Genomic DNA, 11,392 nt, shown 5'->3' with positions numbered 1-11,392 from the left:
GGCGGCCCCGCTCCCGCTGCCTGCGCTCCGCCCGCGGGGCCAACGGGAACGGCTGGACGGGCTGGCGGCGCGCTCCCACAATGCCGAGCGCTGCCTGGCGTCACATCCCTCCAGTCCTCCTCCTCCTCCCTCACCGCAGCTCTGCCCCCCGCCTCGTCCCGGTGCTGTAACGGTCGCCCCTGACGCAGCCCCGCCCTCCACCTCGCCCCCTCCTCAAGGCTCCGGCCCCGCTTCCCCCTCTCCCCAAGCAGCAGCCCGGTGGCTCTGGGAGGCTTCCCGTAGCTGCAAGCAGCCCTGGGAGCAGTCAGGCTCCTACATCTACAGCCGCCCCTCTCTCACAGATGTGTTCTGCTCCTAAATCCTCACACGGTGAGGAGGACAAAGCGGAGGGTTAAGGCTGCGTTCTTTCCCTGAGCAGAGTATCTTGTTCGAGGGGATGAAAGGCACTGACTGGATTGCTCGCTCTGCTCCTCATGCTGTACAAAAATGGCTTGCTGCCATTTTGCAAAGGCCCCAGATGGAGCTTTGGGAGGAATTTATGCCGTGGAGGCACAGATGTCCTTGAGCACACCTTGCTGTGCTGGGAGCACACAGTCACAGAGCACAGGGCCCGTTGTCCCCTCAGCACGCTCCTATCCTCACCCAGCTGCTCCTGGGCCCTTCTGCTGCTGCTCTGCAATGCAGCCTGCAGCCTTCCCTGGTGCTCCTTCCTGTTCTTTGCAGGCTGGAGCTGTGGCAGGTGACAGCAGCACTGTGACACAGCTTCATTGCTATTAAACCTTTGGCGAGAAGGGCTGAGGAGCAGCTGGGAGAGGGAAGGGGTTTGTCTTATCTACGCACACTCCAGCTCTCCTTATTTTTACTTGGTCATGTGAAAAAGAAAGCAGAAAGAGGGTGGTATATGGAAGAAAGAAAATTCAGGGACGAAAGGCAGATTGTCTTAAAGAGATGTAGTTTAACATTGCACTTGGTCTGAAAACATCACTCAGAAGTTTCTGAAACAAAGGGACTGAAGGCGTAGCACAGGCTGAGCTGTGCACAGTGCATCAGGCCTACAAAAACAGTGCTGTGTGCAGTTCTGTGAGCTCAGTTATTATAATTTCACTGCTCTCATCTGTACAAATGGCCAGGATTGGTCTGCTTTTTAGTGCAGCTAAACTCCTGGTCTCCCAAGACATGCCTCATTACGTTTCAGTGCAGCATGCAGTCACATGCAGGCACGGTGTGACTGTGTGCCCTGAGCACTCACTGCAGGCTGAATGCTGTTCCACACACAGATTTGTTAAACAAAGACTCTCTGCTGAGTAAAGCACTGAGTAGACCCTGACTGCCCTTAACTTAAGGATGTGACTACATTCCTTATTAGGCCATCTACCATGGGATCATTGCACACAGCTGAGGACACACACTGCTTTCCCCATGTTCCCATCATGCTCCATCTCCCACCTCCTCCTCTGCATTCACACTGCAGCCAAGATCCACTCCCTTCCCTTGCCCACACAGAACCCTTCCTGCAGGCTGCAAGAGCACAGAGCAGAACAGCTCCTGCAGTGCTTGCCTCACCCCACCCCATTTTGCTGTCACCCACACAAATGTTACTAAAAACCAAACCAACCAAAGACACCCAAATATCTCTGTTGTCAGAAAAAGCTGCAAAGGTCTGTGTGGAATTTGAAGAATATGCAACATTGCTTGTCTAATGGGGCTGATACAAGTCTACTAGGTGAAGATAGTTACCTTAAAAGCCAGCATAGCTTGCTTTCTGTGCCTTTCTACTGTCATTGCTCATATTGTCTCTTTTAAAGGGAATCTCTGCATTCTGAGCCTTTGAAGAAAGCTTTCCAAACACAACTGGGGACAGGCTCTGGAGCTTCCTGAGTTTGCAGAGAGCCCAAACAATTTGTGCCTGGAATAGGATGCTAGTGCAGAAGCAGTGGATGATCCTTTTAATGTTAACTTTGACTGCCTCACCTCCCACCGAACAACAGATTCATCATACTGCTGGGTCTGCAAAGAGGGTTCATTCTATCTGGCTTTGAAAGCACACAGCATGGCACAAATAATTTTCTAAAAGGGAGAATCGCTTACAGTAAAACAACACTAAATAAACTACCTCACTAAAACAAACCTTGGCTTAGGTTTTCTTCCCTTTGCCAAATTAGTGATATATTTATTTAGATAAAGAATGATAAAAAGCACCTTTCTAAGAGCTCTGCTGCCCTTATGGTTTATATAAACAGTTTGTGTTCTTACATTCCCATGCTCATGCTCATTTTGAAACTGACTCTGTAATCAATATGAGTGACACCAAGGGACTGTTTGTAGAAGACAGTTTTGAGTGACTGAGAATCTAAACACCCAACTTGTTTATGCAGCACAGATAGCAGAGAAGGAAATATTCCTTGAGAGGGGACAGAGTGATGCGGGGGGGGGGGGGAGAAGAGGGGGAGGGAGGGAATGCAGCTGATGTAGTATTCTTAAACATAGATTAAGCATTTTTCACTTCGGAATAGCTACCTTAATTCTGATTGTGACCTCATTAGTCACTGGTGTTTTTGTGTTTATTACTCTGGATATTTCGAATGCATGGCCTAGGTTACTTCAGTTTGCTGAAATATTTCCTCAGGATTTAGCGTGCAAAGCCAACAGACTCCTGCTGGTTCCCTTCCACCTTCACTTGGTCGAGAGAAAGTTCAGATTCCCCAGGCATGACCGACCTCTCAGGAGGGGCTTCTGAAACTCCTTCAGTTGCTTAGTCTGCTCTCTTTCTGCAGACTATACCACTAATCCATGCTTCATTTAACCCCTTAAAGTCAGGTAGCAATCACATCTATGTGCTTACAGTATGTGTGATGCCACTGACATCCTTGCATGCTGCATCAGATGGGCACAGTGACCTCCTACCAAATCCAGTCAATGCTCATCACACTGCTAATGCATTGCACAGACCTAGAATCCATCCCTCCTGACAGCAGAGGGTATTAACTGTGATTTCCAGCAGGCTGACAATGGCCTCCATACAGATTGCTGTAATCCAATGTGATTATTGTCGTCGTGAGAAATTCTGCACTACACAAGTTGAATGTACAGAAGTGGAACAAGGTCTTTTCTTTCACTTAGCCCTGATTTCCTGCCACCATAAAGATATGCGGATCCACCATTATTCAAAATTAACCCATCAGAATCAGGAGCTTTTGCAAGCAAGATTGATCACAAACACCTAGCAGTGGTGCTGGAACACGTGCTGGCACGAGTTTTGGTACATATTTTGAGCAGGATCAGAGCCATTGATCATAATGATCCATTTTTAGCTTCATTATACAGATAGAAAACTGCAGTTTGATTTCCAGCATGCCTCAAAAAACCAGCTGACTTTGTGAACAGCTGTTTGATATCCAGCTGTCCTCTACCACAGTTAATTTCATTTTCAGGTAGTCACTCTTAGCTCTGACATCCACATCCCAGCAATTCTGATCATATAGTTCCCCTCTTCTGAACATCAAAAACAATTATTTCCTCTTGCCTCAGTTTTCTCAAAGCACTGTTGGCTCTATATTGTTGCCAGGCTTGTTATTCTGTAGCAGAAGTGTCAACTAGTGCTAATATGTTATGGTTAGATTGATACTTTCAGGCACAAGTGGGTGTCTGGGACTCATTTTCCAGCCTGGTAAACAGCCTGCAAGTTACAGCACATAATTGACTTATTTTGTTCAAAACTTCTTTTGTAGGCAGGCCAACTTTTGTGCAATTCCACAAAAGAAATTTGGGACAAATCAAATTCTTGAATATCTATGCCATTTTTGAATTGCATTCTTCCAGAAAAATATCGCCTATGCTAATTGTTACCAATGCTTAACCCCTCCTACAAAAAAATCTTTAATCGCTTTGAATTTTTTTTTAAGACAAAAAGACTTCTTTTTCTAAAAGAAAGGGTATTTTTTTTCCATTTCAAATCTGGAAAATTAAAAATTGCACTTTTTAACCTGGATTATGAAATCCCTTATGCAGCCAATGGATGCTGTGATTAAGAACATGATAAAGTTGGTACAGTCATAATTAACCTGTAGAGAAGAGAAAATACTGACCTCCAGTGTAACGCAGTTCAAAGCCCCCTCCTTCAAAATAAAAGCCACCGAATGCATTTCAAAACATACTTCACCTAAATAAAAGATAAATGCTGTTTTGAATTATAGAATTGGTAGCAGTACTGCTGCAGCGTGACGCAGAGACATCAGGAAACATTAGTGCTTATCTCCTAGCAGCATGGAAGAAGCATGCTCTAAAATAAGACTGAAGCACACAGAACAGGAACACTTGTCTGCCTCTGATGTCAGCCCTGAGCATCACCTGATTCAGGCTGTGTGTTAAGCATCACAGCTCATTTTCTTCTGATATTCTCCTGGCCTCCTGCAAGACTGCTTTTTAATGTCAAGTGGGTGGGGGAAAGTTCCATGTTATTTTGCAAATGAAGTATTAAACCTAAGAGTTATGTTTTACATCATGAAGCCAGAGGATTCAAAATTATGTCCCATGATGATCCGCTCAGAGATTCCTTGTAGCTGGTGGAAAGCTTGGTGAATAGTCATGCAACAACTCATATTTCTTATTTTTAGTTGTTAAATCCCATAGCTTCCATAATGTTAATTTTCCATGTAAGCAAAAGCTACTGTTGCCAGAGGGATTTTATATAATTGCAGATGGTAGGAGACAGAGTCAGTAATTGCAGAAATGCAAAGGGAGATGTCCAGGAGATGATCTCCTATTAAGATGTGGCTGTTGCTATGGAATACTTTACTAACTGCTCCTCTGTGTGAGAGCTCTATGATGCATCACTTCACATAACAGGTTATTTTTAAAATGAACCAATTCTCGTTTCTTTGCCTCCAGAAGCAAAATCAGATCACGTCTCTGAGGAACATTAATTGAAAAAGCTCCTGTCCTGGACAAGAGACATTATCTAGAATATGGTTCATGGAGGATTTGAGAGATTTGGAGCCTGCTGTAACACCGTCCAGGCAGCACTGCAGTCAAGGGCTTGCAAACTCATCTCATGAGATAAACCCTACTCATTAAATTAAAATCTGCAGTTGTGAAGATCATTGTCATAGCAAACAAAAGATCATTAGAGGCTGACACACTCAATTTAAACAACTTTATAAATTTGTTTACATCAGAGCAACCGTTGCAACTTCTGTTTATTCTGAAATAAGTTACTGGAACACACTGGAAAGTGCAGCAAAAACAGCAGTGCAGCAAGGTCCTAGGATGCAGCAAGTGAAGATTTCAACAAGTGAGGATTTGCTCAAATGCAACAGCCGTAGGCAGAGAAATAAAGGAAAGAAGCTTCTTATCTTCAGAAGGCCTCAGGTAAGTAAGGATCTCCACCAAGATCCCCTTACTGCCACTGCCAACCCTTAAATGAGGTCTGGGAAGGGGTGGATCCTGGCTCCAGCCCTTCTGGTCACTCATCTGCATTGCATGCACCTGAGCTCCCCTGCCTTCCCACCAGGTGCTCCATCACTGCTTCAAGCCCTGACTTAGCATTTCTGCTATACTTCTCTGTGCAGATAAAGGAGCATAAAGCAACAAACGGTGGTATTTGGTACCAGTTTGCAATTGAGACTGAGGTGTGAATTGTCCCTGTGTGTTTGTGGCAAAAGTGGCTGAAGGACCCAAGGAAGTGCTGGGGAGCAACAGCCACCCCACTGCTTTGCTGGGCTGGGTGCTCTGTCCCTGTCTGGGGAATGTAATCAGAGTGGGCTAAGAAAACAGGCATGGGCTGTCATAAATGCTGGCTCAACATGGTCTGCCAAGTCACTTTGTAACAGTCCACCTTCAGCTCTTTGTGGAGTAGAAAACCTATACATACGGACAATAGAAAAAACATCATTCAGGAATATACATGAATGTGAAGTTCAAGCGTCTGTGTAATGACTGGAACACATGGAAGTTTTCCCAGGGCTAGATGGAAAAAAAAAAAAACTTAAGGCATAAAGAAAGCAACATCTCCCTCTGTGGGAATCACCTGTACTGCACCCCAGCCTCTGGCTCCCAAACCTTCACAGAACTGACCACACATCTCCAGCTGCTTCTGCTGCTTGCAGATGGGCTGTAGTGCTGACACTGAGCAGATGCTGAGGGGATGAACCATAACCAATTATTCCTAACTGAAGTCTTGGTTTCCTGACAACTATTCAGAACTTGTGCATTTAAAGGGTTTACACATGTTAAGGAGAAACCCAGTGATTATTGCTAAGTTTTGCTCTTTTTATTTATTTATTTATTTTTCCCCATGTGCTTTGCAATACGACTGTGTTCCCATGTCCTGCCTTTGGTGGGGTAGCCACCATGAAACTAAGTGTGCATCCCTAAGACCGTATTTATACGTGATTTCTGGTAGAAGGAACACGTTATACAAAGGCAGGAAACTCAAGCACAGGTCTAGAGATGAGGCAGGTTTCTTTGTCATTTTCATATTGTGTCACAGAACACAAGAAGAATAAGCAGGTATCTGTAATGCACAAATGGAAAAGAGTTATTTTTCTTTCTTTCTTTCTTTATTTCTTCATTCCTTCCTTGCAGAAAAATATCCTTTGTTGCTGTCTTTACACAAAGCCCTACAGCTGATTTTGGGTTATGCTATTCCCTTCTACTCGTTCCTTGCTAATTCATCTGATTACATTTTTGTTCATAAAAAGTGGCTTATGGAAAGCACTGGGCTGAATATCAGTGAGAAATCTGCCAGGATACTGGTTTGGTGGTGCCTTGAGGGTCATGGAGAGGATTCTGGATGAACCAGGCAAGCAGGGTTAGTCTTGTGGGTCGGTTGATCATCTCAAACCTTGAAAATCAAAGCATTCTCTAGGTGATAGTTGTGGTGAATACTTTCCAAACGTATCATACAATAGAAATACAGTCACATATATGGTTTATTGGAAAATAAATGAATGTGAAATACAAATATGAGAGAAAATGAAAATCCAAGTATTTCTACGCATGCTTTGACAGGGAAATAATATTGGGTGACTTGCAGAGCACTGATTGTTGTGGACAAGCCCCATGTCTTGGGAACATGCCTCCCAAATTAGTTTTTGATTTCTCTATATGCTATGAACTGAATTCTCAGAGGTTTCTATCTCATTAATATGATAACATTTTTCTAAGGCTTGGCCAGTTTTTAGGAAGTAAGAAATGTGCAGTTTTATGCTAAATTGCCCTTATCACAGATGGAAGCATTTAGCAGTGCACAGTACTTGAACACACCTCATATTCTTACGCTTCTTATGCCCCTCATATTCATCTGCTTTATATGTTGTTTTTCCACTGAAGTTGCTTTTTAGGTACTAAAATTTAAAAAAAAAAAGCAAAATCCAAATTTTCTTTCAGAGCATCAAAACATAGGCGTGCAGGAACTTTCAATAAAATTAATGTCCACTGTCTGCACCAACCTCATTGCCTGCATTATCATGCATACGCATCATGCTCTGCATGTGTACGTACAGTTAAGTCCACTGTTATGTAATTATTTGACAATTGTGGAAGCTGGATTTGGCAAATGAAGCACCATCTGGTTACTCTACCACTATCTCAAGCCTGCTTCATAAAACATAATCTCTCTCTCTCTCTCTTTTTTTTTTTGGACTGATGCAGACATTTTTTACTCCTCCATAGTCCAACATGCATTCCAATATTTCTATACTGTTCTGGCCAACATTTTCAAAAGTGATCAGTGATTTTGCAAACCAGAGCTATGTCTATTAAACAGAGGTTTCAAAATCAGTAATCCCCTTGGAATGTCTCACCTAGTCTTTTTCTTAGTTGGATGTATCACGAGATTATTCTTAAGCCCGTAACCACTGAAAAGGGATGAAGCTTAAGCACCATCGGTGGGAAGACATGATGCCATTAAGGAGCTCAGCCAGCAGGTGGAGTTTAAATTGCATTTAAGCAGCAGAATTCGGTCTCGGGTTTAGGCTTAGTCGGAGATGTGCTACTGGAAGTGCCTCTTACTGACAGCTCTGGCAGAGTTTTGGGTATTAAAGCTTCCATGAGCTGTCGGGCCATTTAGTTGTGTGCCACGTCATTGGTGCAGTGTTGGCACATATTAACTCACTCATACTGACTTTGGAGCGTGGAGGAGTGTTGAATAATTGTTGCTGTATGTAAATTAATTTTAAAGTCATCTGTCCATTTTATACATACCTGAATCAACAAGAAGGGAAAGGGGACACTCAGGTGACCTGAATTCCCAATTTAGCGTTTTTATTTTTTGCCTTGGTTCCTAAGAGGGAAAAGATCAGATAAGATCTGATGACAACATTTCATTGCAAGCTGCAGTAAGAGATGAGAGGGTCAAGAAGTAGCTGACAAAAATCATAATGTTCCTTTGGTAGCAATGGGAGGCAGATGAGAGAGGGGTTTATTACATCTGTCACTAAGCTGTATTATGAATCCAGAGCTGAACAGCAGCCAAAGCAAGAGAAGCCAGACCTGGCCGGCCCTTGGAGCAGCATGTCTGGGGCTGGCATCTGCCTGGGAATGGAGCCAGGCTCCAGGGCTTATACCTCCAGCCCCGAGATGAACTGTGTGGTCTGGCACCGCTTTATCTTACACTGAGAGCTCTGGCTTAAGGTTAAAGGCAAGACCTGATTTATGAGTGTTTCTGTGATAAGCTGTTCTGTTCTGGAGGCAGCCTCTGCTCTTATACCAAAGAGCAGCGCGGGAAGCATGCAAGGCTGCAAAGAAAAACAATCACAGGCTGTGCTTTGGCTACTGAAGATATAAGCACTGCTGGCACCCAGAGAAATCCTTATGCTGCACTTTACAGCAAAAAATTAATAGATAAATAAGTAATTGCACTGTGTTGTAGGGATTTGAGGGGTGAAATTTTGTACCTTTCCAGCACGAATGGCTTGCAGAACCTCACAGAGAGGGAAACTACAAAATCCAGGCTAATACTGGGCATAAGAATGAGCAGGAGCATGCAAAAAGGAAAGAGAAAGCCAACAAGCCAGGCAACTCAGGGCCTGCCAGGTTACCCTGACTTTCTCTGAGCTATGTGGTAGAAGAAAGGAAATTGGCAGCCATTAAAAGCAGATGATGACACAACCCTATTGCTGCTGAGACAATGCGAATTACAGGCAGAGCTATGATGAAAAATGTGCAGGCTGAAATTTCAGTTTGTAGAGGCTACAGAAAAGCTACTGCTTTAATCTAAACTAGATCCATTCTTGAACTGGTGGTACTGAACTTGTGACAAAGGGCTCAGAGATGAAATACAAAGCAAAACCAAAAGCATGTTCAGAGATACTGACACAGGCTGCTGAAAAACTACTGAAAAATACCCAGGTTTTGGAGGAATTAAAATGTCTTCCAGGTCCTGGCATCTGCATCTGAGCTCATATGTTGAAATCAGCAAGGCACCTGCTCAGCAGACTGCCTGGGAAGACAGAAGGAAATAGTGGAAGCTGTAAAACTGAAGAGTGAATTGCTGTTAATGTCTCAGCACCCATCAGAGACACAGCAGCCAATGAGCTGGACAAATGGTGCTGTGTCCAAGTAACATTAAACAGAGCTCCAGAAAGAATTTATTACCAAGTACCTTCACTTCAGTGAATGTATTCCACCTGGCAAAAAGGAAAAAATTCTCCATACTGAGACCCAGGACTCGAAAGTTGGCAAATGCTGCTGGGCAAGGCAAGCAAAAGGCTGGGCAGTGTCTCAGGAGCAGCCCACCCTGGTGTCCCAGGCAGCACATCCCATTTTCTCTTACATCAACCTTTTGATTATCACCTCAGAACTCAGCTGTGTGATTACAGTCTGCCCCAGAGGTTGGCTTTGCTGATGGAAGGACTTGCTCCATGCCCGATGTTCCGGCTTCACGCTATCCTGCAGCTCACTATCAGGCAGTGCTGAGTCAGCAGCTCGCACCACGGTGACTTCTTAAGGAAAGCTGCAAAAAGACAAAAAAAAAAAACCAAACAAAAAAAAAAACAAAACCAAAAAACATCTGGTGTTTCACATTTGAAAGGATACGCTGTAAAACACCTTCCCGGTCTCCCTATGCAATGCTGTAAACCTCTCTAAACTAGATGAAGGATACCCAGCCAAGATCAGGCTGTTTCTTTAATTTAGTCCTTTCTTGTGTTATTTTTTTAGACTCCAAGCAAAGTCTAGCAGGCAATCAGTGGAGAATGAGACCCTGAAATCAGAGGGGATCCCAACAGTAAAGCAAGAGTTTGGTTCCCACGCATCAACTACAATATTTCCAACACGCTGATTTTTATTTCAGACACCAAAAGAAGTGAACAGGCTTTGAATAAAGAGAAGAGAGAAAGAATTCCAAGTTGCTATATAAGATAAAAAGAGAGAGGATGAGGAAGCATACGATTTTACCTTCTGAGATGTGTTTGTATTTTAGTCCATCAATCCCCCAATGAACTCCAGATTCACTCAGATTTGCTGCTCATTCAGCGTGACCTTGCCCTTCTCAGACACTGGGAAGATGGAAACAACTTCCGATGAGAGCATTGCAAAACTGGCTCTGTTGTAATGTCTCTGTGCAGGGGTTGAACTAAATTTGGGCATTTCACATTTCCCATGGATGAGCAGTGCTTGGACAGTCATCATTAGGGCTGAAGCACCATAATCCCCCCCCGTGTGCTTTGGCACCCAGAGACACTGAGAAGAGGCCAGTGGCATTTTAGGGATGTGCCAGAACAATGGCAAATGGCACGCAGGCGGGGGAGAGCCAGGCTTCACTTCATTATTCAGTAAATTACAACAGATGGTTTTAAAATTACATCATCTGCTGTAACTTCTTGTTTTCAGCAGAGATTCATGCCATCACCTCAGCCTGAAGACAAAGCAGACAGTGGATGTTTTATTATTACCACATCTTTGCCCATTTTTACCAGTCCGAGGGCACAAGGAGGGAGAAATACAAGATGAGGAAGTGCCATGAGAGAGCATTATAGAAAATTGTCCCCTTAGGTTTCTAGAAAACTGGCGTTTCTTTCATTCAATACCTTGCTCCAGTGCCTTATCCTGCATGGCTGTATGTGTGCAGAAGATCTATGACAGGCTACTGCTTTATTTAGGCTGTTCCCCACCGTGTATGTTCATGAAATTGTTGCCTCCTGCTGCAGTGAGAGCTGTTTGTGGCTGTGGCTGCTGTGTGCATGCGTGCTGCTCCTCTGCAGATGGCTGCTCTGGAGTTGCTGTGATACAAACACAGTGTTGATTTGCAGTGCTCCTTTCTTTAAATTCAGGAAATAGATCAACAGGCTGTGAAAAGCAGCTCTTTAATGGGCAAGTGCAACCCCTAATTTTTGCTATCTGACTGGATTAGCTACTGAGGTTATAATAATGAGGTTGTGATCAGTTAGCAAAG

The 11,392-nt window shown here is 43.9% G+C and overlaps 1 long non-coding RNA gene across 1 annotated transcript; it reads right to left on the bottom strand.

Annotated features, from left to right (window-relative positions):
* Positions 1–5,495: 5,495 nt before the first annotated feature.
* LOC104913275 lies at positions 5,496–10,749 on the bottom strand. The gene is made up of 3 exons (XR_004161417.1): positions 10,396–10,749; positions 8,203–8,281; positions 5,496–6,841 (listed from the first exon to the last, which is right to left on the bottom strand). It is a non-coding gene; the product is annotated as an uncharacterized LOC104913275 (long non-coding RNA).
* Between the last annotated feature and the right edge of the window lie 643 nt (positions 10,750–11,392).

This window comes from Meleagris gallopavo, chromosome 15 (assembly GCF_000146605.3).
Source record: "Meleagris gallopavo isolate NT-WF06-2002-E0010 breed Aviagen turkey brand Nicholas breeding stock chromosome 15, Turkey_5.1, whole genome shotgun sequence".
Classification (NCBI taxonomy): Eukaryota; Metazoa; Chordata; class Aves; order Galliformes; family Phasianidae; genus Meleagris; species Meleagris gallopavo.
The sequence above is the reverse complement of the archived record's forward strand: the minus strand, read 5'-3'. Positions and strand labels throughout refer to the sequence as shown.